This window comes from Copadichromis virginalis, linkage group LG9, assembly GCF_057382275.1.
Source record: "Copadichromis virginalis isolate Kocher_CV1m ecotype Utaka linkage group LG9, C_Virginalis_male_GT1.1, whole genome shotgun sequence".
Classification (NCBI taxonomy): Eukaryota; Metazoa; Chordata; class Actinopteri; order Cichliformes; family Cichlidae; genus Copadichromis; species Copadichromis virginalis.
In genome coordinates this window covers 16,391,822-16,419,224 of record NC_140626.1, presented here as the reverse complement: position 1 = coordinate 16,419,224, position 27,403 = coordinate 16,391,822, and the positions used below count along the sequence as shown (strand labels likewise).

Here is a 27,403-nt window from a genome sequence, read left to right as displayed (position 1 = left end):
AAGAGGAGGGAGACGAGGAACCATCATGGAAGGACAGGCCCCTGCACGGTATGTACCACCGGCAGATAGAGGAGGTGGCTGATATCCAGAAATCCTACCAGTGGCTGGACAAAGCTGGACTGAAAGACAGCACAGAGGCACTAATCATGGCAGCACAAGAACAAGCTCTGAGTACAAGATCCATAGAGGCTGGGGTCTATCACACCAGGCAAGACCCCAGGTGCAGGCTGTGTAAAGATGCCCCAGAGACAATCCAGCACATAACAGCAGGGTGCAAGATGCTAGCAGGCAAGGCATACATGGAACGCCATAACCAAGTGGCCGGCATAGTGTACAGGAACATCTGTGCCGAGTATAACCTAGAAGTCCCGAGGTCAAAATGGGAGATGCCCCCAAGGGTGGTGGAGAATGACCGAGCTAAGATCCTGTGGGACTTCCAGATACAGACGGACAAAATGGTGGTGGCTAACCAACCGGACATAGTGGTGGTAGACAAACAGAAGAAGACGGCCGTAGTGATCGATGTAGCGGTTCCGAATGACAGCAATATCAGGAAGAAGGAACACGAGAAGCTGGAGAAATACCAAGGGCTCAGAGAAGAGCTCGAGAGGATGTGGAGGGTGAAGGTAACGGTGGTCCCCGTGGTAATCGGAGCACTAGGTGCGGTGACTCCCAAGCTAGGCGAGTGGCTCCAGCAGATCCCAGGAATAACATCGGAGATCTCTGTCCAGAAGAGCGCAGTCCTGGGAACAGCTAAGATACTGCGCAGGACCCTCAAGCTCCCAGGCCTCTGGTAGAGGACCCGAGCTTGAAGGATAAACCGCCCGCAGGGGCGTGCTGGGTGTTTTTTTATATATATAAAAAAAAACACCCAGCACGCCTGCTCCTAAATATATATATATATATAAATTTTTTTTTTTTTTTTTTACTCAGACTTTTAATACCCAGGTACATCAAAGAATCACAGTAACAAATATATTTCCCCTATATCCTGATAAACCAGTCCTCAGCTATCTTTTATCACTTTTTTGACATCTGAGGTTTTGACAGATACAAATATTCAGAGTCAGGAGACATGCCTGATCTTATTCTGGAGCAGTGAAAGACAAGCAGCTACTAAGATGAAATGAAACATCCCTGTTGCCCCAAGGCAGCCATGGTGCACCAATGGTACACAGGCAACTGTCGTCATTCAGGCAGACAGTTCTCAGGGATGCCAGACAACAAGTTTTTGACCTTGTGAATTTGAGCTGCTTGAAAACAGCACTTAATGAGGGATTCACAACTCTGTCTTGTGGCATTTGGTATCATTTAGCTTTTTACATTTTTTTTAAACATAACTGGGTATCTTGGAGGATCTATTTAGAGTAAGCAGGTAGAAAGTCACTATCTTGATGTAGAGTAGAAGTCTGCGTTTCAGAGGCATGACTGCAGCAGTGGTCCTCAGAGTTTCTCATTTTAAACTGCATGCATTCTGTGACAGTACCTCTGTATGGGCCTCTGTCTCTAAGAAATAATCACAATTCAATGGATGATTGTGTTTATGCCAAAAGAAAATGACTTCCAGAAATATATTTAGGAGCAGACTTTTTTTTATATTTCTTTTAAGTAGTGAAGCTATTGATCCGATGACCATTAAAGTGCAAGACTGGACCAACACACACACACACACACACTAGCTGAGGAGTAGCTTAAAACAAAATTTGAATCTTTAGGATGATTTATGTCTGCCTTGTGGAGTTTGAGACTTGATGGAGCTCTGTAGTGAATACACTTTGTGCAGGACACTGTTGCACTAGTCTAGGTCCAATTTTGTATCTGGGAATAAAAATTCTCCATGAACTTTTGACTCCAGCTGTCTGTGTAACACTTGATGAGCCATGTATGGTAAGCAGTGGTTAAATTATACATGCAATTGTTTGTGGCTATCTGGTCCTCTTTGTTTCATACTGATCCCAGTTAGCTGCTTGCAATGTAGAAACTACAATTTGTGTTGATTACCTTCCATTGTGGATATTGATGAACCATGAAATTTCAGCAGCAGTGCTCATAATTCAGTAATGGCTGTGCACTGGTGAATGCATATTTGGGATATTGTGGTGTCGATTACAAATTAACCATACCAAGTACACGACAACCAAAAGCTAAAGATTTATGCTAAAATGTGTCCAAAGCTGTGGATACCTGATACTTTGGAGATTATTCCAGTCATAAATCTGTCACCTCCTTATCAGTTCAGAGACAGGGGAAAACTGACGATGTGCTTGCTGGGGTGTTTTTGGAATCCTTGATTACGTCGGTTTCCATGGCTTTCCATTGTATTGTCATTTAAGACAGGTAGACTAGATTACAAACTAAGACATCTTTTCACAAGTTTAGTTCTGTTCATTTAGGAACTTTTCATGCCACTGAGTACTCTGTGAGACAGTATAACACCTTGAATATAATCCAGTTATTATGAAAAATAAATTAGCTATGTGTCCTACTGAACGAAGGTTGCCTCTCTGTTAGAAACTGAACTTTTCCCCCCTGAATATATGGAAGGCTTAGCTGTAGAGACAAAACTGGCCTGAGGCAATAAAAAAAAAAAAAAAAAAAAGCTCCACACTGACTCAGCTCTCCCCAGCGTGAACATGTCTGGATCCCCTGCCAACAAAATCTATGATGCAACAGATATCGCTCAAATGAAAGGTTATGATTAAAAAGGAAAAATGTATAAAACTTCAGACAGGCACCCAGGATCGGAATTCTGTATTTTCTTTCTAAAGTTTAGATGCTATGGATAATCTGTGACATGCTGCACACATACAGAAAAGAAAAACTGGCCCTAAAGGTGGAACAGCTCAAAAGTGATTCCTGGTTCATGCTGTTTTAGTCAAAGCTACTGCTGTTCTCTGATCTGAACTCAATGAAGGTACATTAAAATAAAAGGTGTGACTGTGAAGACCTGTCAGTGCTCAGCTTGAGCACAGACCCAGAAGCCAAATTGGCAGTAGGAGGAATCTTGCTTTACCTCCCTACTGTAGTGTACGCTGTAGAAGCTCAGATCGTGCTTCAGCCCCTGCTGCTTCATTTTGAGCTATGGAAAGAAATGGTCGAAGGCTGAATTTTGAACTCTTTTGCTGCCTTACAGTGTGTGCCATTAAATTCTTCTGAAGGCAGCACCAACTATTGGCAGACAAGGTTAGAGAAGGCAAGTCAGATGATAACAAGACTGATAGCACCAGAGAAGTGGCTAAGTACCGGTTCTCTTTAAGGTGAGAGAAGAAAATTAAGTTTCGAGTTGCAGAAAACCATATGTAATCAAAACTCATGAAAAGAAAAAAAATCCATAATTGTCATGAACAACACTGGTAATTTAATGTAAATGTGTTTGCAGAAAGGCAGATTTTAATTTCTGTGCTAGAAAAGTTTAAAGTTAATTGAGGATAAAAAAAATGTCTTAAACATCATTTTATGAACTTCAAAAAAATGATTTATGCCAGATATAGAATGCTAACTGAAATGCCAAGAAGCAGAGTACATGCGGGTGTCAAATAATGCCATTATTTTCTGTTTCTGCTTCCAGAAACTGCATTGCAGGTGTGCATTGATCTCCTATAGTCTCACTACACACAAGAGTTTCTGTTGAAAGATTAACAGTACAGTCAGCTGGCATTAAAGTATAAAATAAATTCATCCAGCTGTTTGAGTCAACTGTATGAATTTTACCTTTTGAGTCCCAAAGCCCAAAGGACTGGTAGATGCAAGAAATCCACCATCCAAACACATTCTTATCAGCTATAACAGGGGATTGTGTAGTTTTACTAAATTACTAGATTACTCTATTACCTCTATACTAATTGTAATTCCATGCACGAGATACATTTTTTACATGAGACAACAATTAACCAAACTAATGCTGTTCAACATTGCAAGCATTTTGGAAAATAATTGAATTGATAGAGCTTAAGAGAAGATTATTTATTGAGTTCTGGTTTCTTTACTTGTATTTATATATTTATTGTGACATTCAATTTTTATACTGTGAAACCATCCGAATTTCAAGAACTACAACGATGAGAAGATTTTTGGTCAAACTGTCCGGTCCTAGTATACACTTAAACATTAAACTTCCAGTGAGGCAGTAGGAAGCCCTTCCTAGATTTACCTTACAAATTGGAAATCTTTTAGTGAGGCAGCAAATACAGCACATTAAAGTCAGTCATGGGATAAACTCATTAATGACACTCAGGAACAACCATTTAGCATTGCAAATGTGTTACTTTTGGTCTGTTAAGCATTATTTAGTTTTTTGTTGACTTGAATTACCCATCTTGGGACATTTCACTCCTCGTGTAAGCTGAGAGGAGTTTTAAGGGATTATAAGGGATTCTATGTATAGACTTTTTTTTACCCCCGTAGAGGGCACCTATCTTATAATTAAATACTGGTTTGACAACATGTAAAAATGTCTAACCAGTAGAAGTTCATTTTGCTATGTTCACTTGGCCATAAAATAATTTTTGTTCATAAAATTGAATTCTGACAGCTGAATTATTTCCAGATGGTTGTTTTTACTTTGGTTTCACACGTTTGATTGGTGGGACAGGCAGAGAATCGTCAAAATATGTATTGTTTCTAATGTATTTAAGTATCCAAATGAAATAATATTTGAAGGCCTATGGGGCACTACGGCTTTAGCGCTTAATTCCTCGCTCCTTATCTTTGCTGTTGCTCAACTTTGGCTACTTCAGGATACGCCAACTTAAAGCCCTGATTTAGCCAACTTAGTGATGATTACTGAGTATTGTCTAGCTGAGCCAGAAAAGTTAATTACTGTTGCATTCATCAGATTAGAACATTTGTTTTAATTAAAGCATTTGTTGTCTTTGTCAGTAGGTATGTACGGTGAATGAAGTATGTTGCCTTTTTAGTGACCTTCATCAGCAATTTGCACATCTGAAACTTAAAAACGAAGCAAGCGACGTACTGCAAGTTGGCCTCTTTAATCACAGCTGAACAGCTTTTGCCTATTATAGCTGTTGTCTTCTTCTAATTACCCTGATCTAATAAGTGCATTTGCTTGCTGTGACAGACACGTATCCCAAACTGTTATGACTGTCATTATCCGGCCGCAGCATTTTTCAGCCAACGCACTTCCCATTTTTGCTTAATTAGACATTGCTAAATGTTAACAGATAAAGCTTGGGCGAGCAAGTCAGCCTGCGTTCAGATTTACACCCGAGCAGAGCAGATGGCAATAAATTAGAAATGAGCGAGAGAGAGAGAGGGAGAGAAAGAAAGAAAGAGAGAGAGAAATGAGTCTAAACAGTTTCTGAAATCCCGTTTGATGGTAGCAGAGAACGAACCAGCCTTTGCTCGCTTTTGTGGTATTTTTGAAGGCGTTTCTGTAGATTCTAATCAACAGTTTTGGAGCTGATATTATGAGCAGTTCCGCCTCTTCCCACCCTCCCTCCTCCTGTTTATTTTGTTTTTCATGATATTGTGGTGATGTACTTAAAAGCATAGCTATTATGGAGGCCTGCTTTAATGTTGCATCTTCTATTCAACAGTCAGATCAAAAGCATTTTACTTAATAAGTGTCTTCACATCAACCGCAGCGTCTCTCTTATGCTCATCATGTTGATGCAGGGGATGGATCATATTTCTCACACAGTGAGAAAAGCGTGTGAGGTTGAAGTGGGGGGAAAAAGTCCATACTAAGTCAAACTTTTAAGTACTTACAAATGTATGAATTGCAAGCTTGTGCATATTGTCACATGCTGAATCTTTAATCTGACTCTCCACCTCTGCAGTCAACTGAATGCTAATGGCGTCTGACAGTTCACTGAAACATCTGCTGTGCAACAAGTAAGTCTTGGACAGAAATGAAAAAGTCCCAACTTCTGTTTGTCACACGCAGTTAATAATTCAGGCGGCCTGGAGTAACAGTTGGCCTGTTGCCATCCTGGGCTGCAAAATAAACTTCTCTCAACTTGAGAAGTAAGTACAAAATAAGTTCCCTGAATAAATTTCCTCCAACTTGTGTTCAATTGTGTTTCCTGCCTTTTGTTTACATTTTCCCTTCCACAGTAATGACTACAGTCATCGGGGGAATTCTCACCCAAAGAATGCCTTATTATTTGATTATTTGAGACAGCTCTAAAAAGTGCGTGTGTGTGTGCTCGGCGATGCTTAATTAAGTGGCTCTGATGCTGCAGAGCCGTCACTTTTGCAATTGGAGGACGGGGGAGAACTGAAAACAAATTAAGCCCTTTTGGTATGCACTATTGACAAACAATGTGGTGCTCATGAATATGAAAATCAGTACTTGTGTGGTGTGTGGCAAATTCATCTCATGACTGAATTTCTCGTGTCTTTAAGTTTTATTTTACAATTATATAGTTATTCATGCAATGTTTGGAGATTATGCATGTTGAAGAAATAATGACTTGTCTTCAGCTTTTACTGCTTTGCATTACCATTAGTCCATTTTATAAAGTACACATGGCAGAAGTAAGCATCAAGTTCACATAATCTTTAGCGCACTTGATAAACAATGGTGGTGACACATGATTTGGCTCATCTCCATTAAACCACTGCCATCTTTTCCTTATGGTAGTAAGTTTGGCTTGGCTTTTATTGTTTAACCCCGATGAATTAATTATGAGGATTACATTGTACCTCTTTTCATACAGCTTACCACAAGTATTTAACTTTACAATTTTATTCAAAATACAACCACATTAGTCTCTCTTTCAGAACAAGATTCATCACTGTAGTTTTTTTCTATTACCATAGTAATCTAAATGCAAATTTTAACTGCCCCTTTTTCCACCAGAATGATGCTTATGGCACAGCATGTGCACTAGAATTGACATGTGGTTTTTCCCTTCCCATTCTACCTTTTGTTATACATAAATTTTACTTTCAGCGAATAGAGACTGCTTATCAGGTTGGCATATTGTAAAAGATGTCACTAATTGAACCAAAATAAAGCTTTTTGGTTAGATGCTGACACATTTTTGCCTGTACTTTCAGGAGAAGCGATACAAGTAGCAAGGAAATGTGCAAGGATGCCTAAATAGCGGAATATGATACTGAACTAAACGATGACATGGAGCAGTCAGTAGGTGAGGAATGGATGGCGGTTGTCTTTGGTGATGCAGATCATTTTGAAGCTAATCAAATTATAATTTGGGGACTTTACTTTTACATAAAACATGCATTTCTTAGCGGATATGCTGAATTTATCATTTGGACTTAGATGGAAGCTTTTCAGAGGTTTGCCTACTTTGATTGCACATGGAATGAGGAAACAGACACGCACACAAACACGCAGTGTGGTGTCACAGACATCCCAGATACACTGATATGGATTGGTGGCAGTGAAAATCTTCATCATTCCTGCCTTCCTTCTTGTGCCATCATCAATTTTCCCTGCATGGATATGGTCCTGAGTGACACCTGGGAAGTTGCTTTCCCCTATCTCCCCTCTTCTGCAGCACTGTAAATACTTCCACAGCGTAGGAGCTGAACGTGCCTGTCCTTCTGTAACTTTAAACCCACATGTTTGAGGTCTGATACCAATAATCTACCTCTGCACGCTGCTGCTTTGGCATTGCCACTCAATTGTACTCTACTGACGTGGTCAGGGATACTCATGGCCTTTTCCTATCATTTTTGTTTCATTAGAAGCTGTGGAATATCAGAGTCCATATCATTCATTTCTTCACTCAATTTCTGTTTGAGTTTATCTAAAATGAAACACATCTGCCTCTCACAATTCGAAATTACAAAATTAGTCTGCAAGAAGAAAATGCTGTCCAGTCCCTTCTATTTATTTTTCTTTCTCATATCATTCTAGCAGGATTTTTCCTGCATACCAAAAGAAAAGTTTGTTTGTTCAGAAAATAAATAGAACATTTTGGCCTGATGTTTGGGGAAAAAAAGAGCTGTACTTATTTAGGACGAACCTGGAAGAAAAACATAAAAACTAAATAAAAGGTTTACACTCTGTGGGTAATGAAACCCCACAGTCTTCTACTCCCCTGTTGCAGATTTAAAGGCTTAGGATGTTTAAATGAGACAGGGAATTTTTATTCTCTTGACAATCTTTCCTGTTAACAAGCAGAGTTTCAGAAAACTGAGTTCAGTGGAAGCCTTTTTGGTTTTGTTGTGAAATTCTAAACAATTTTAATCTCCTCAAAGCTGTCAAAAATGGGGAATTTCGAATACAACAGGAAAATTTCCTGAAACAAACCCCACAAAAATAAAAATGAGAATCAAAGAACTGAGTACTGCTGACACTGTGGGTGCCATCGGTGCTTGTTGAAGTGCCTGTTAAGAGGCTGGTGAGTGCAAGAAGGCTCTCCAGATAAGGTTAATTATACACTTTTATAGTGTTTACTGACAAATTGTATTGTCTGTGTATTAATGTTCTAATGTAAAGGGGATTTAATGTTTCAGTTAAAATGTTGTTATTTTCCACTAATTCACAACAGCTTAGAAAGAGGCAAAACGATCAAGGGTCAGACAAATGCACAGGAACAAAAACCTGTGCAACAAATACTGATGGTAATTAATGTACGCCTACACCGATGGAAGTGGAATCATTTTTTTTTTTAATTAAAAATGCTAAATTGTAGAAAATTATTGCATTTTTACATCTGACACTGTGTGAATTCATTTCTTATTTATTCTTCCAGTAATTTTGTGACACAGACTGGTTTACTTTATTCTTGAACGGGCACAATGATATGATTATAGAAATTCCAAATCTTAATCGTCTGGTATTAATGCTCTGCTGTAATGTGTGTGTTCGAACAAAGGGATCTTTGGGATCTGACGGCATCTTAGAGCGCTTATCTGCCTCTACTATTCAAGAGAACAAGCTTGTATCAGAGGCTGGCGTTTTGTTTTAAATTTGGGGTGGGTGTGGGGGGCACTGTTTCCTCAAAAGGGATTACTCAAATTTATTTCAGTATGCTTTCATCAACTGCACTCATAGTGTCACAGCTTTGCTGGTCTGAGTTGAGGTTAAATAAAACACATCATGAGCCACCAAACGGTAAATGAGGGGAGGGGGTGGGGCAAAACATGAAATTACTTAAAACGACTGAACGCATTAGTCCTTAAGCTTGGCTACTGTTAAAACGCCAAGTTTTCTGACATGCAGTCTGAATGCAGTATAAGTAATTTTAACACATTGTGTAACTTTGACTTTTAACTAAACACAGATGTTGCGTTATACTTTTATTGAGACTTTGGCAGGTTTAAATTATGCAGAAATAGCTCGTCTGTTCTGTTTTTGTATTTTTTTCAACACACATGTCAACTCAGCTTTTAAACTGACTGCTAGTTTTTATTTGAGGAGATATAGTAGTCTTGTTTTTCCTATCCTTCAGCATTCTGTCCTGCTGATTTCCCTTTTTCCCCCCCATCCCAGTATCATGATGGATGGAAGCAGAGCCACACAGCTTGTGGTGTTCTGGGTAGATCTGAAACCAGATGAACAGTCCGCAAGATTGCTAAATACAGCATACAGTGCAGCATTAGCACTGAATGCATAGTTAATAATTGATTTTGAAACATTTTATAATGATCATCAAATACCTGCACTCACTTCTTTCTTGCAGTCAACTCTATATGAAACTTGGGTTATGTGACCTCCCAAAACAACATGTAGAAACACTGAATGAAACAATAGCTCTTAAAAGTTAGCAATTAGAGTATAATGAGAAAATGCTATCGCAGAGAGGTTGTTTTTTAAATTATTTATGCGCTCAAATGGATTCAGTTGTGTACAGCAAATAGATAAACACCGGCTTGAGGTCACATATATGACTGTTATTACTACCACAGAAATACCACAGAAATTCTGCAGAACTCTATAGAAAACCCAGTTGAATATGTAAGTAGAAAACCTTTTTTTTATTTGCATGCCCCATCTAATGAATTTGAAATACCAGCATGTATTATCAAATAAGCAATAATTATTTAAGATATGACCTTTGTGACAACAAGGAGTAATGAAAATGATGTCCCAACTAAAAGAGCACAGGAAAGAGCACGCACAAAGTGAACAGTCTCTTCACATTTGGACAGACTTAAATATGTGGCCAAACCGCAGGTATTTCTATTGTTGGCCTACATGTGTTGAAACAAGTGATAACGAAGATGCAGTGTGACTGCAGGGAGTCCGCTACTGTTCTGGCGCACTGAGCAGCACATTAACATTTAGATTTATTATGCAGAACCGTTGTATACATAGGTTCAATGTGTCTCTTAATCAGCCTGTGTGAGAGAAGGACTAAACTATTGATTGGTGTTTCATGGATCGAACACTTGACATTTTATTTTGGGACTATCAGGACAACCTCCAAGATAAGGAAAAGAGAAGTGATCCTGACCGCATATCCCCATTTAAATGTTCTGAGGTGGTTGCTGTCATTTGAGATCAATGTGGATGCACACCTATTCTTCTTGAGTCGTTTAGTTGGACCTGTGATCACAAGACAGAGGTGGAGGATATTGCATGTAGTTTTAAAGTTAAATGGTTCGTACTAAACCTGGTATTTCCTGCCCTGTCTGACCCTAATTACTTGGAAGCATTGCCTAAAACATAAAAAGAAAAAGGTTCTTTAAAGCAGGGGCATGTACATCACATCTGTTCCTTGGTCGGGAAAGGTCTGGCATTATGAGCATTAATGAACTGTTAAATTAAAATCCTCATCAAAGGCCAATTTCACATGGCGAGCAGGCCGTTTTTATGTAGCTCACCCCTAGTGACCGGTGAACATTGAATTTCTGAACCCAACCTTGACAGTAAATGCAGCCTGGAGCTTGTTATTTATATTATTTATGTTAGCTTAGTAAATTATAGTTTTACTCTTGGAGCAATAGTTTCTGTTGTGTGAGCGACTGGACTTGTGCACAGTCAGACTGCTGCATCATTAAAAAAAAACATATCAGGAGTCTGATTTGTTGTCTTTTCTTCATGAGCAGTGCCTGTTGTGTATCTGCTGATGCAATTGACACTTTCTTTGTTGTCTTCCTCTTCCTGACACATAGAAGAGTAGCTTGCATCACTGCAACAGACTCCCCCATACCACACAGTTGGTGATGTTAAGTTATGTCGGTTTGTTTGGGGCTCCTGGGCAACTTTTATTGAAAAATCCTGGTTTAAGTATTGTGAAACAATAACATTTTCAGAACTGTAAGACAAGTGGAAGAAGAGAGAAGCTGGTTTAATTTGCATGCAAAAGATAGTGTAGTTACTCGTGTTTTCCCAGTTGTAGACAGCAAAACTGATTTAAATGAGCTTCATCCTTTTCTGAATCATTAATCGATGAAAAGCATGATTAAAACATGCTGTTCTTAAATGTAAGGTGACACATCTAACTTAGATTAATTAGATAGCTTATATAATCAATGCATCTATGTAGCTCATAGATGTAAGCCCTTTAAGAGAAACCTTTAAAATAGAAAAGTAGAATATCAGAAGAATGGAATGGAAGAATATCATATCAGTAACACAGCCAGGTTTATTTCTCCTTTATTGGAGTTATGTCCTTGAAATGAAACCTTGACAAAAAAAACAAAACTCTGCACCTAATTTCATTAACCGTTAGGTTTTTGCCAAGTCAGTGAACCTAAAATGATGCAGTTGAACTTTCTGGTCTCCACTATCTGTCACGGGTGGGCAGGTGTGGGAGTGAATCAACCTTAGACCAGGTTACTATTCTGTGGCCTCCAGTCAACCTCCACTCCTCCACAGCTGGCTCTATTTTATCCTCGGTTTTAATGGCTCTTTTATTTTCTCTTGCGTGGTGCACATTTTCTGCTCAACCATGCTGCAAAATAAAACTAGAAAGGGAGAGACAAAAGCAAATATTTTTGTCATGGTGTTCTGGGTTATTAGATACAGAATCACATTAAGCTGAGTCTCATTATCAGGGTAAAGATAAACACAAAGAACATTTGGGTTGGAAGTCGCTGATGTATAGTTATGATCATGTCATTGGTTTATGCTAATGAGCTTCTGTGTTTTTCATGTGTGTCCATGTAGCCAAATGGTCATGCTGGTACATATGTATATTAAAGTGTGCGAGTCTGTAACTGAGTGCAGAGTATCTCACTGTTAATGCAAGAAGACACAGAAGAACTGAGCAGTAAACATTTCTTTAGGCTTTTCATTGACTTGCAAGTGTTAGAAACCCAGTAGACCAATCACATCATCCCAAACTAATGGTCCATTATGCGCATTTCACACGCTTGAAATTTGGTGTAATAATTATCTAATTAATTAATGAAGATCAAAGAAATGCAAGTAAAAGAGAATGAGTTCAGGGTTTTGCCTTAGGCGGCCCCTCGGTGACCACACTATGTGATATAAATGATACGCCTCACGGAATCTCATCTTCCTCCCCTTTAGCAATTTGCACTGCAAGCTATTGATGTTTGCAGCATTGCAGGGTGATATTACTGTGCCGGCAAAAATGTCCACTTTAACCTGTGATACCTTTTTGTGCAAATAGAAGAGGGAACAGTTTTGTGAGTCAGTGACTTTGAGGTGGCTGTTTGGTGGGATTATCTTTTTGAAACTGTTGTGATCTCATTTATTTGGCATTTCCCCTGCCTGCTGTCGTCTGCCACTGATTACTGAGAAACAATACGAGACACAAAGCTGTCAAAGAGCATTAGGACAGGCAAGGATGATATGCTTTCAGTTAAAACAGAGGTTGTTTTTTGGGTTTTTTTTGTATACACAGCACACTTCCAGCTCAGCGTAACTTCACGGCATATAAGCCTGCGCTTGTCTGAAATTGAAAACAGATTTTATAAGTAAATAAAAAAAAAAAAAAAAAAAAAAGCTGCTACATGCATCTTTATTTGACTCTCTTCCTTTGAGAGTTTTTCTCAGTTTTTTTGCTCACAGTTTGACTTCCATGTCGCTCCCCTGTCCTGAAATTCCTTTTCAAGCTGTCAAGTTCTCATCTCAAAGCACAGATAATGTAATGGACCCTCAGCTGAGCCTCACTATTATAATAGAGTGGCCTGACCTCACAGGCATTCAGAAAGCTACTTAAGCCCCAGTGTTTTTCAGCACTTAATTAAAGTGACACGAGCCTCATTCCAACAGTGTGCAATCAAAGCATTCTTGAAGGTATGACAGTCTTTATTTCATTGAAGTGGACTGCTCATGCTCTTCAGTTTCAATGCAGATGAATGAAGTTTCACAGGCAGCAGTAGCGTGTCTTGTATGAAATGGTAGAATTACACAGGGACTAAACAAAAATGTAAACTTCAGAGTCAATCTGAGTGCACGCTATTAAAAATGAATTGGCACTGGGATTCCGTTTGTAGTGTTTATTGATTAATATTTAAGAATTCTGAATGCTGTCAAAGAGGCCCCATCAGCTTTTGTAATCAAGCATCGCAGTTCAACATTATTAGCCTCAAGCAGTGCTGGCATAATCACTCAGCCAGGTAATATTAAAAGGTGGGCTCTTTCAGGGCCTCAAGTGACATAACTGCCTTAATCAAACAGTTATCACGCAAGAGGCCAGAGGGAGAGGGAATAATGAGAAAGCAATATCCTAGATTAAGAATTAGTCTTTTCTGTAATGGCCCTGTCTCACTGGGTCAATGGTGCATAATGGTATGGCATACAAAACTGGAGAAGAAGATCTGAGGTTGCTGCACTTGAGTTTCATGACTCACACTGATGGGAAGAAAACGGGAACATTTCCCCCCGCAACAAACCAAGTCGAAATAAATAAATAAATAAAGAGTACAGGTCTCCGGCTTTTCCTGCTCATAAACAACACAGTTAGGTTTGCCTGATAGTCTGTCTGTGTCACTTTGTTTCCTCTGTTTTGAAGGCTCTTCATGTCCTTTATGGCATTTGTGTGCATCTATGTTTGTTGTTAAATTTGGACGTTAAAGCTAATTGTCAGCAGTTACTCCTCTATTTAAAAGCAGCAATATTGACTGTTTAATTGCTGCAAAAAGTGTATTTATTGACTTCGGAAAAAGAAATATCTCTGTGCTGGTTTATTTTATAAAGGACTCTTTCAGTATTTAAAATGGTATAATATCTTTTGTCTGTTAAGCAACAGCGCTGGACATAAAATTCCCTTTGGGAGGAACTCTCTCACTTGCTTTCCTTCTATTGTACTTTCTTCTTTGCAAGCTGTATTGAAATATTGAAAAGATGGAGTCTAATGCTGACAATAGCTATAAAAGGTTTATGAATAACTTCACATACCACATTTCATCTCCTCTACATTATTCTGTTCCAGTTAGCAAGTAAACTTTGGGAAGAAAAGGTGTTGGCATGTGCTGAAACTGGAGCAGGTTAATATGAATTCCGTTAAAAACAGAAAAAACCCTTTGCCAGAAAATACAAATTATTCATCCATCATCCATTGAACTGAAGTGAATATAAAACTATTCTATACATAGGTGTTTCAAAGCAGTCTCTTACTGTAAGCTGTATACCAGGTATGATGTTATGCAACAGGAAGAAGATATTTTTGCTCTTTGCTGGCTGTCGGCTGCAATACACTCAACCTCTACTTCTTCGTCTGAAAAGCTAAATGCAAATATATAGATAAGCTGCAATGTTTACATGTTTATAATCTATTATTTTAATCACACGTAGCCGATTTCACTGCTTCAGCATGAACAAGAAGTATTTTCTTATTTGGTTATAAATGACTAGAAATTGCATCCATAAAATTCTAAAAACAACAGTATAAGCGGGAGGAAAATTAATCTTCATGTGGATTTTTTTTCTTTTGTAGAGGAGAAAATTAAGTGTTGATGAGCAGCTACTGTGAGGCATCGTCTGTATAATCTGACAGCGCTATGCGGCTCCTTTTTTTTTTTTTTTTTTTTTTTTTTTTCCCCAGCTGCTTCAACCATCAAATCATTATTTTCCCAGAGTAACTGTTAATTATGTAATCCCTGTTCGTGTGATAAGATAAGAGATCAGCCATGTGTTTCTTGAATGAGTCACATGTACCAGTTATTTGCCTTTTTTTATTTATTTCTTTCACAGTTATCGTGCATAACGTGTAGAGACATAATCATCACCCATCACCCAAAAACATCTGCAGAATGTTTTAATTATGTTTCTTTGAGGTGGAAAGTAAATGGCTCTCTGTAGAGTGAAATAAATGGATTACATTTTTGTACGCAATGTTGCTACACCAGTTCATACTCGGATTACATGGAATTTTATTGTTTTTTTCTTTGACTAAATCCAAGTTTACAGCACATTTTGTTATCTTAACCACAGTCGCAAACCTTGTCATATTAGGTTTAAGTCAAAACTCTGTGCACCATGCAGTCCCGAGTACTTGTACTGTGTGTACTTTGACTCTTATTCAATGATGCAATCAAAGTGCCACATGACAAAGTGCATTAGTAGTCACATAAAATCAATGAAAATAAGTGCACTGGTCCACATGTCGGGTTAATGTGCAATACTCCAAAAACAACAGAGACCGCCACTATTGTTGCACGATACAAAAACATTTTGGGGAATAATTCTCACCCTAACTCTTAAAATCACACAGTCTAAAACAGATCATCTCTGCCAGTAAGAAATAGTTCTCTTGAGTCATGACACTAACATAAGCTGTTGTATTTTTTTTGTTTTTTCTTGGATGCAAGCACACACGAGTGTTGCCAGTCACTTGAATATTGGCAGCAGTCGTTAATGACACTGACAGAGAACCAAAAAATTAGCTAAATCTTCAATGTCAAATTTCTTGTTGAATTATAACATATTTCAGTTGATTTAATTCTTTAATTAAAGATGTTACTCAAGTCTTCAGATGTTTGTTTAGATACAGTCAATATCCTTTACTGCTTTTCCAACTTTGTGAGCCTGGAGTGTATACACTGTCCCTGCTGACTAATGGCGAAAGGTGAGCTGCACCTCAGAGTCCATCACAGGGCTAACACAGAGAGACAGACAATGACCAGTTAACCTGACAAACATGTCTTTGGGCTGAGTAAGGAAAGTGGATCACCCAGAGGAGACCCGTGCAGGCAGAAGGAGAACAGGGACAAGGCCCCAGGTTAAAACCTAGGTCCTTTTTTACTGTGAGGCTGCAGTGCTAATGGATAGCGCTATATAAAGAAAATATAGCCTTGCCGGATGCTTTGTTGTCCTAGTTGGCCCAGTTACTTGTGCAATGCATGTGGTTTTGATAAAGAATACAAATTGTATTTAAAAATGTATGAAGGGACTTTTTTTTTTTTTTTATTTAAAAAGAAAAGCATTGTTCTGTGTGTGTAGTTTAGATTTCCCTTTCATAAATTATATTTTGTAAACACTGTGAACCTTTTGTTACTGCAGGTTATTTGATCAAACATGTAACCAATTTTAAGTTACTAAAACATAGCCAGAGTGATTTATAGCTCTATATAACAAAGATGATAGATCTGTCAGTCTAGTGGATTGTGCAGACTACCAGAAATGGGGTTCACAGAGGCCTTGCTTGGAGAAGGGTGACTGAGCACATTCTTGTTTATCTTCTACACAATGAAGTCTTGCTCATCAGGAAAACTCAGCAGGCTAGGCCACAGCTGTCAAAGACACAGGCACCAAGCCTTTGGGGTTTTGTTTTGAATTTTGCTTTGTGTGACTCATTGTTCTGCTCTGCAGAAGTAAAGTACAGCAGAACCTGTGGAAGTTTGGAGCACTTCCACTTTGAGGGTAGTTAGAATTGGAAAAAGCCACCCATGCTATTTAAACAGCGACCACTGATAACCTGCTTTAATAGCATGTTCATATAGATTCAGGTAATTACTTGTTTTATTTACATCGGACAGAGCAGTAAACCACAAAATAATGTCCTTACAGTTAGGGCTGCCACAAACAATTATTTTGATAGTCGACTAGTCACCAATTATTTTTGCGATTAGTCGACTAATCAGATCATGCATCCATTGGACGTACAGCGTACAGCTTATTGCACCAGCAGCATCTGCTCTTATATAACTATCATTAGCTTACAGCTTTAAGTGTTTAAGGTATGTGCTAACTAAAAATAAAGACAAGATGATAGTTTATTAAATTTTAATGAAATTTGCAGATTGTTTCGGTGAAGTTTAAGAAACTCCTTGCTATCTAAAATCTAACAGGACACCGGAGTAAATTCTCCAGCATCTCACACTTCTGATAATCAGTTGTCTGCTTGACGTTTGTTCAGCTGTGTAAAAACTATAACTATAATCTCAGCCAAACCGATTTACTCAGGAACAAATAAAATACAAAAAAAAAGCCAAACAATAACATTTTTAAGTTATCTAAGTGACTTATATATGTTTAACCTGAGTAGCGTAAGACGGCGGTGGGTTTGAAAACGATTTGCCGGGAGTCCGGTGTTCTCATGGGCTCTAGTGAGCCTTGCCACCGGCTAGCTATCGAGCTAGTGGGTAACAGACGTCGGAGCGCTTTTGAAAATATGTGGTGTCTTGATAAACTGAGCAGATATTTGAGGTTTACACAGCTACATTCTCACCTGAAAATATGTTAAACGTTTATTTTGTGACCCAGAAAGAATAATAAGAGTAACATTAAAACTAACTAGCTGCCGCCATTGTTGGAAACTGAGCTGGGCAGCGCTATGAATTCTGGGACACAGCTTCTTCTTCTTCTGGGTTTAACGGCAGCTGGCATCCTTGTACATGCACTGCTGCCATCTTCTGTTTCAGTCCGTTATTACACTCTTAAATCCTACTACTTATTCCTGCGTCTTTTGTGATCTTACAAAGCTTCAAACGACGCGTCGACTATTAAATCAGTCATCGACGATTTTGATAGTCGACGTAATCGCGACTAGTCAACTAATCGTGGCAGCCCTACTTACAGTGTAAGTAGATTTTGTAAGTAAACTGCAAGACAGCGTGTTCGTTCAGCATTAAGAACCCTGTGATATTGTAGCCAAGATGTTTTGCATGGACCTGACACTAGTTTTGACCAGCCAGATCAAGGCAACCTGTCTTGAACTGTCTGTTGCACTGACAATTGTATTTGACTGTTAAAATCCACACTCAGTATTCAGATCCTCTCATTTTCAGATACAGTTCTCTTTTCTTTGAAGCACACAATAAGCATATTTCCATCCCCGGTTGAAAGGCCGCCTTTGTGTAATAGGTAATATTTCACTAGTGCTTTTTATTTATTTTCTTTTTTTTTTTCTAGTGTACTCAACACACTTTCAGAAAAAATACATCCCGTAAACACAAAGAAACTGTCTTGTTCCTCTGACCATTTCACCGTGTTCAATGGGTTATTTCCAGATGAGACATTGTGACATAAACCTGTCAAATTCTTTTGGCATAATATATTGATTGTAGAGAGGGACTTTCCATGCTAATCTCAAGTATTCCAATCAGCACTTTTGATGTAGGTCACCTCAGTGTCACACTGCTTTTAACTTCCAAGTTTAGCATGAAATTACTTTGAAAGCTTTTCAACTTTAACAATGACTCACGCTTCTTCTTAACATTTTTAAGTACTGAATCAAACTATTACAATCTTTTTTTGATTTGTTGTGCTCCTTTTTGGACCTTAACCGTAACATTATTAGAAATCTTTCAAGGGAATAAAAAGGGAATAAAAAGAAAGCATAGTTAGTTACACAGAGATAATCTTTGAATTGGTAACTAACTTGACAAACTGTTGGTTTTAATAGCTGGTGATTTGTGCCTGTCCGTGTAGTGACATTAACAGTTTATAAAGACTGGGACATATCAGGGCACGCTCTCTCAAAAAAAAAGTTCTTTGTCACGTCTTTGAAACCCGTGGCCTCTATTTACAGGTAAACACAATACATTAACCCTCGTGAATCTTCATCCCTCACATCCTTTTCCCGCATACACTGTGTCCTATTCATCACAGGTGCTTGCACACACCAAAGAAAAGTACCATCATGCTGACCTTGAGGAAGTCTCGCTCATAAGAAGACTAACCCAGGCCAAGATCTAGGGTCTGTCAGGATGATTTCTTATTCTATTTAATGGAAGAAGTGCAACGCTTTATCACTCCCCAAGTTCATGGTTTATATAAGACATAAGAGGCAAACCTGTTTGAAATGGCAAGCTGTTAAGTCAAAAACCCTGTATACAAAAAAGACATGTCCTTAAGAGTCACAGTGATTTAAGTGTGTTGGGAATGAATGGGTAATTTCAGATTGGATTGGCGCTCTTCTCAATAGTAAACTAAAAAGCAGACAACAATGTTTGCCTATCTCAGGGACCTTTTTCACAGAGGCATTTACTGGAAGATAAGCACGAATGAATACGATAGAAACAGCTTCTTTGTCCTCAAGACGTGATCAAAGACGACACTTCAGAGTCTTAATTCTTTTCCTCCAAAGGTTTTTGATTTGGCTGAAATCTCGTAGTAGGCTAATTTGAACAACACCTCCTAAATTACAGTGTCGTCAGTTGTTTAATATGAAAGTTTACTAACTTTCTTTTTTTCTGCAGCTAATTAATCAAAGATTGCCTAAAATGCATGTTTTTGGTCCCATTCAAAAAGCCAACTTTTGCTAACATCAGCATCTTTATGTGCTGCACAAAACTCTAGAAAGTGTGTCTTTAATTCCAAAACCCACCAGTTTTAATTAATCCTAAAAAACCAACAACAAAAACTCTACAAAGTTTCATGTCATGTTTCTGCAGACACTGAGTGCAACCTCCATCAGCAATGGTTGACAGGCCTAACAGCCTGACTCTAGGATGTACCAATACTGTGATAACATGAATGAGTGATAATTCAAGTGATTTTTGTGGTTAGCGCCCATATCAAACAGCAGCCTGCAACTGTGCTAGCTCAGCCCCTGTTCTACTTCAGTAAGTTATGATGTAATTTTCCTTTCTACCACAATAATGATAAGAGGAGGAGATACCAGCGGGAGCAACTTCCATGGGTAATTTTATCAAATCACCTTGAACACCTACACCAGCCGTTTTATGCACACAGGACTGAAATTACACCTCAGATATTATAAATCATACAACTGTGTTTATATGCCCTTTTTGTTCTTTTAGTTTGTGGCTCACCTGTAGTTTGGAAGATCTTAGAAATATCTATACAATATTCTCCAGTGTCAAAGACTTATGAAATTGATACTGTGATAGTATTGCTGGACATGGGAAACGGAGTATAAAACACTTCGGCTTCACCAGCTGCATTACTGAAGTCTACTTTCCGGATGATTAGCTTCTTCAGGTGTTTTAAACAAAATGTATTTGCTGAGGGTACTTCATGAAAAAGTAGTGTTTGCTGCACTTGGATATTGTCATTGAAGGAGCTAATTTCATTTTAATTAAATACAAAAGAGTTATAATTAATAAAGTAACAATTTTATGCAGCATGTAGTAGAAGAATGAATGAATTAATTGCAAAGTTTTCTTGAAAACTGAAAAAGGAGGCATTGCCGATAATATATACTGAACCAGACAACAACACATTCATCTCCTTAAATCAAAATTAAGCTTGTATTTAGCATTAATAAGATTGACCATGTAGCCTCATTATATACTATACTAAGTAATGAGCATTAAAGTGAGACAAATATGTTTTCGAGCTAAATGTGTATGACTGATAAAATGGTGATGCTAATTGAATGAAAAGTGGCAATTAAAAATAACCCAACATACCATCAGGTTTTTGTATTGTTTTAAATCCTTTTACAAGTTGTGACCAAAACTGCAACCAAATGAATAAAATAAATAAAGCAATACATACATGAATAAATGTTAATGCCCCTAGTTGCCAACTTTGGTGGTAGCCTGTGAAAACCCTGCCATTTTAAAATCTATGCTAATCAAAACTCATCACTCTTGTTATTTTTTTTGCTAATGCTCAGCTTAGTAGTGTTTAAATGTGATGCAGTCATTCAGTTTTCCACTGCTTCAGGTGCACCAGCAGACTATATTCTTTCTCTCCATATCCTCTTACAGCCGGGTTCGTAATGGTTGCAGATGGCTAGGAGGTCCCTCGACTTCCTTGGCTCATCTCTTATGCTTTCATTACCTCAGCTTTGAGCACTCCATCTTTGGCGTTATTGAAGCTAAAGCCAATGGCTTGACTTGGCTTGGGATCACGGGCCTTTAAAATACTAATGCCTGCTTCAGGATGTTCTGTATCACGTTTTATTTTTTGTCTGGCCTGGGGATGTCACTGTATTTGTATCTCAGTGCTCATCTTATCATCACCGACGGATTAAGTGACGGATTGCCAACATAGAAACGATTCCCAGTGTTTCCTGAAGAGCCGAACTCAAATGAAAATAAACTTGCGATAATTTTATTGACCCGTTAAAGCCAAGGGGTTGCAGTCATCTGCGAGATTTAATCAGTTCACCAGAATAGAGTATTCCATATCTGCCTTCCTCTTTCCTGCAGGACTTCCACAGCCCTGTTCAGCCCCTATAATGAAAGGCCCCCCAGCACCCTCTCTAAAAATCATTACAATCTCCCTCTACCTCTAGGGTCAGTAAACTAATAGTCATTCACCTGTGTGACAGGAAATCTTTCCCACGTCCCCCCCTGGGGCGAGCGAGGTTGTGTTTAAGGTTATAAAGTCGAGTCCAGCCAGAGATGACTGTTTATTGTTTGGACGACTCCCGGTGATTAAATGTTTGTCAGATCGAAAGTATTTCATCACAAATGCAGAGGATGGAGATTACATATATAACCTGCTAATTGCCTGTCTGACCAAGACTGAAAACAATGCAACCAGTTATTCAGTGCTCTTCGAATATGGAGACACAACAAAGAACAACTTTTATAAATGGTGGCGTAAAAGCGTTGGCACAAAAACACCCTCAATCATCTGCTTGTACTTGTGCCTGTGCTTTGCCTCTGGTGATTTTTATAACCCCAACTGTTTCTGCCCACTGTTGGCTGAGAATCTGTGGTGGATTTCTCAAAGGGATGGCACAAATACATTCAAAGACGCAAAGGCCCAGGGGCCTCTTTGGGATATTTAAAGACTTTGCACTGCAATGTTAAAATCATTTATGAAAGAAAGTTCATAAAGCAATCGAACAAAAGGAGAGACAATGATGTGACCCCACTTTCCTTGAAATATCTTCAAAGGGAATACTTAAAAAATCAGAGGCATTTAGGTGAAACTCTTAAAGGATGTGGAAAAGCAGCTTAATAATGTCAATGAAGAAGGAATAAAAAACTGTTGTCATTTTCCTTGATGCTTCCAACTGTGGGCATTTTAAGATAAGCCACAGCAGTGCTCAGATATGAGTAATAATCAATGTTGAAACTCGGCACAGTTGAGTCCTGCCTCACCTTTTATCTCACACAGAACACCACACTGAGCTCACTGTTTTGTATTTTCGTAGGGCAAAACAGTTGTGTCCTCTATAAATTGTATCGTCTGGTAACTGCATCCTTCCTACTTCTGTTTTCACCATTGCTTCAGACAACAAGCGTATACCACAGGGAAGGTTATATTCGTTTTCCTTCCAGAAGGAGAAAAGAATATATATTAAAGAAGAAACACCAGCATCAGACGGCTGCAGAAACTGTGAGGTTTTACCTCTGCTGGGTATTAATACCACAGAGAGGAAGAAACGACACGTCTCAAAAACTGACAAACGAGCAGAGACAAATCCATATAAATAATTACTAAGTAGAGTGAAGAGGAGTTGCCCATCATTCAGAGTAGAAGCGTGCGCAATATCTCCTAGAGATTGAGAGTCATCCATCACTGCAAGACTTTAATTTGAGATGTTTAGGACTCTTGCTGATGAGAGCCTGGTCTTAGAGGTCTGCAGGGTTCTTAGTTGAGAGCGGCTTGCGGGAGGGGGTGTGGGTGGATGAGGGCAAGAAATCACTGCCTTACACAAAGCGCATTTATGCAAGTACAATAAGGACTGCAGACAGAACAACTGAATCCACTGTCTGATTAGCATTCAGATGCTTTAATCGATGGAGGCAAGTTTCTGACAGATGGCTTATTACATCTTGGGGTGCTACAGAAATGAACACAGACACTTTATTGTCACACAAACACACACACACTCGGACACACCTCATTTAGAGTGGAATGATGTCAAAATGAGTCCGTTGAGTGAGGGCAGAGATTGAAGAGCCCAAGGTAAAGAGAGTCTGGGGACTTCAAATAATCTCAAGTATTGATTCTGTTTAAGCCCAAGGCTCTTGATGGACACTTACTTCAAAATGCAGTGATAGGTAGCATATCTGTATGACTGATCACCGTAGTTCTGCTTACGGTAAAGGCTGCAGACTCTCCATAAATAACAGCTCAGCCCTAATCAAACAGAGCAGTGGATCCTAACGTATGATGACAGCTTTGTAGACCTAATGCTGTAATTTACCACAAAGCACTCAGGGTTGCCATTAAATTTACATGGACACAGTGCAGAGAAAGGCATCAGGAGCTGCTTGGCTTTACATTTTCCTGGGCTCATGGTCTCATACGGACAGCTGACAAATTAAAGGAAAAACCTGAATGACTGACCCTTAGAGTGAGTAGTTAGAGGTATTTTGCTGGTGTGGTTTGGATCCACTTTATCTCTTTAGAGTTAGCAAATCAATACAAAGTTGTTCTGAGTGGTCACCTTTGTTCTGTACTGAAACATGTCTACCCTGATGTGAGCAGTCAGGACTCAGAGCACCAGGATGAAGATGCTCTTGTTCACAGAGAATGAAAAGTCAGTGAAAGGTTTGGGTTGTGGCTCTTACGCTACCCTCCTCATAGACACCAGATCTCAGCAGTACTAAACACCTGTGCAATATTTAGACCACTCAGTGCACTTAATGCAGACGATAACAAATGTTGTCATCAAAACTCTAAATTAAAGAATACATGTTCAAAAGTTGCTGTCCCATGCCTCCTTTCGAGTTACAAAGACTTGGTGAATAAAACAAATCAGAGTGAGGCTTACTAAGTCACTTGATGTCCTTTCATTTGTCACCCATCTATCAGGGCATTTAGGAAACTAATCATATGCATTACTCTGGACATTCCACATTTACATTTACAACAAATAGAACAAAGTGCTAATATCTTTTTTCATAGTGCCTTGAGCTAAATTAATTCTAAATCCCAAGAAGTAATCAAACATAATTGTCAGTTGTTGTGATTAGAAGAGGTAGTTAAAAAACAAGACATGCTCATCATAATTTTGTTGGTCATTGAGACCTGATTACATCCATGTAAATAGAAGGCAGTGTGGGGATCTGAAATCTGCAAGGATGCCACTTATTCCCGTTGCAGACAAATTTCACTTATGCAGGGCAATGCTGAAAATCTAAAACAAAATATGCAAACCTGACATTGTTTTATTCTTAAAAAAAAGTTGTTCATTTATTTCCTATAGATTGCCTGTCGTTTGGAAAGTGTTTCCTTCCACCTCACGCTGTCTCCAAAGTGGCTAAAATAATTGTCCTAATATGCACCCGAGTCAGCAGATATCACTGTCATCACTTAATATACCATAAGTATACTGCATGCCTCTTCATTTATCCCCTCTAATGCAGTTATAATACCTGAGTGGTTGGTGGCTGCATGCCCTGAATGCTCATTTTCTGCACAGTAGCCTCTGTGTACTCAGAGGGTCCAGCTCCTCTTTTTCCTCTGGAAGTGGACTCCTTGGAGCGTAATTTGATTATTCCAAAGCAGGTGTTTTCAGCTGAATGCTGATAAGAAGACTCAGCTCCTCTGACACTAAAGTGAGTTACATTAGACGTGCTTAAAGTAGAGGAAGGCAAGAGACTTTTTTTTTTTTTAATCTAATCTGTAAGTAAAGATGGGATTGACTTTGAAAAGCTGTGCTTGAATTCAAAAGGTATCGCTTTAGACTGAAATGATGTTACACAGAGAGATTGGGAAGTTTGCGATCTTAATTACTCCTGCTGCAATAAAAATGACGCACATTGCTTCAGAAGTCCGGTAAGTCCATTGTGTCTGTGTCTGTCCACTGCATGATCTCGTCTGAGAAATGCAAATTTGATGCAATTACAAATCACAGCGGAATTGCCGATGTAATGATCAGATATATATATTTAATGCAAATGTCTCAGCATTGCTGAAGGGTACATTTCCATATTTTGTGGCCTAAGATTTCCATTCTAGCTCATCCAAATAAGCATCTGTTATGCAAAATGGGGGCAAGGTTGCATCTGCGATCCCATGTTTCTCAGCAAATCAGATTCTGTCAAGCCTATCTGATATCCTCTTAGATTGTTCTCCCTAATCCCTTTCCACACCACAAGAATGGCCTTACCAACTAATGATGTTGCAGATATACACTATTCAAACAAAAAGAATAATCTCAAGCCTGTGATTGAGCCATCAGACCTTGCGTGCTCTTACTCTCAGCTAAAAACGTTGATATTAGTGCTAATTTGAAGCTATTGATTTAAATATTTTACCATAGTTTGATTTTTTAAGAAGGAAAGCATGGTCATGTTCATGTTTTTCTTTTTTTTCTTTTTTTTTGGGGGGGGGGTGGTATTTTGAAGTCGCAAGGAAAACTTGCCAAAGCCACTTGACACACCATGGTGTGTTAATCAGTGTTGAGCACCCTCCAGTACACAGAGTTGAAAAGCTTCACAGTCTTTTGTATGTAGACGAGCTGAAATAACGGAGACCTACAAATGGGGTTAGCACATTTAGAGTGAAGCGTTCCCTGACATGTGACTAATTGACACTCACTGAATTCTCATTTAATTCTGGGAGACGTGACAGAGTCCAAGAGGCAGACAACTAAATGTCTGCCGTCGTCAGAGTTAAACGGCATTACAACACTGTCAAGGGCACTGCCGATCCAAATTTCATCCCACTTAACTAGCTTTTGCAAAGAAGAGTCTCAACTGTGTGTCTCAAAGAAACGATGACAGTGACTTAATCGAATAAAGCTCCGTCTATTCTGTGAAGCTCTGTCAACAAGCTGTAAAACGAGTCTCAACTAAACCAAGTAGCTGCAGAGTTGCTGGAAATCAGTTTAAATTAGATGGAGGCGAAAACTAGGATGTGAAATGCATAGAGGCAGAGTGAAAATATCTCAAGGAGAAGATGCACTTACCTTTAGTGGTAACTTTAGAGCGGAGTCGTAGCCAGCTTAATCCAAATTCTCACTGAATCAAACTGTCCTCCCACCTTTATGCAAGAGCAAGCTCTATCCTTCTCTTCCTTTTAATTCCCTCTCTCACCCTGCCTTCCTCCTTGGTGCCTTTCTTTCATTATCCCGCTCTCTGTGTACACTTTGAGCCCACGCTAGATCAGAACAGATGCTTATGAGTGAACGCGCTATGCGAGGCACTGAGACAGCAGCTTTGGAATAGCTGGAGAATTACACAGGAGCTGTAGCAAAGCCGAGTGTGTCCGTACCGTTACAAGGTGACGACTGAGGGAGGGCGAACGAGTCAGTGAGCAGTGAAGTTAGCTAGTGTGCGAGTCTGTGTGTGCGTGTATCGGAGAGTGAGAGAGGAAGTGTGTGGAGGAGTGAGAGAGCGAGGGAAAGAGACAGGGAGAGCGTTTGTGAGCGCTGCTGGCTTCAGTGGCGAGCAACGGTCGTGATTGCATTGGTGCAAGACAGTAGAGCAACACCTCTCTTCAAAACCCTTTACCCTCCCCATCAGGTCCCCTGAGTACCGGAGATCTTCATCATCAAGCAGATTAAACCGACCAGTAAGCACCCCACCCCCAAAACTCCCAATGACACACGCACACACACACACACACAGAGGCAATGATGCATGCTGTGGTCCCTGGGGATATTCTAATCAGAAAGACGGTTGGAGATGCTTCCTTTGTCCAGAGCTCATGTGGATGTTGTGCATTTAAAATTCAACTGAAATTAGATGACTTATTTGTATTTGCAAACAGAAGCGAGTTAATCATTTCTTTAAAAAGAAGATTCACGTAGATCTGTGTGTTTGGTTTTCTGAAGTTGTTGGGACTGTTGGGCAGTGCTTTGAAGAGTATAGTGTTGGGTAGGGCCATTATCCTGGACTGAGTGGCAGCTGAACCAGCCAGATGGAGGTGTAGTGTAAATAAACTCACAAGCTAAAACTGAAATTTGCCAAATCACCAAAACTGCATTTGATGATTCATTTTAAGAGGTGAAAAGAAAGTCTTCATTATTATCGTTTTTGCACATGAAATCTAGCGTTGTTCATACATAGCAATGATGTAGCCTTCTGCAAATCCATCAAGCTGGTTTTTGCAGTGTATGGAAAATTTTTTATTTAATTTTAATTTAATTTAATTTATTTAGGACAGTGCATGTTAATGCTCCACTGCGGGGCAACCTGCATGTGGCCAATAAAGCCTTTCATTCATTCATTCATTCATTCAAAAATCAAATGGTAAATCTCTATATAAAACAAGCATGTCAAA

General features: G+C 39.0%; 1 protein-coding gene across 1 annotated transcript in view; it reads right to left on the bottom strand.

Moving 5' to 3' along the window:
• Positions 1 to 26,500, bottom strand: part of LOC146701664 (cadherin-12-like) — a 102,497-nt gene extending 75,997 nt beyond the window's left edge. Inside the window, exon 1 of the mRNA XM_085467953.1 lies at positions 26,088 to 26,500. The gene's annotated coding sequence lies outside the window, so the exon portion shown is untranslated. The remainder of the gene's footprint in view (positions 1 to 26,087) is intronic.
• Between the last annotated feature and the right edge of the window lie 903 nt (positions 26,501 to 27,403).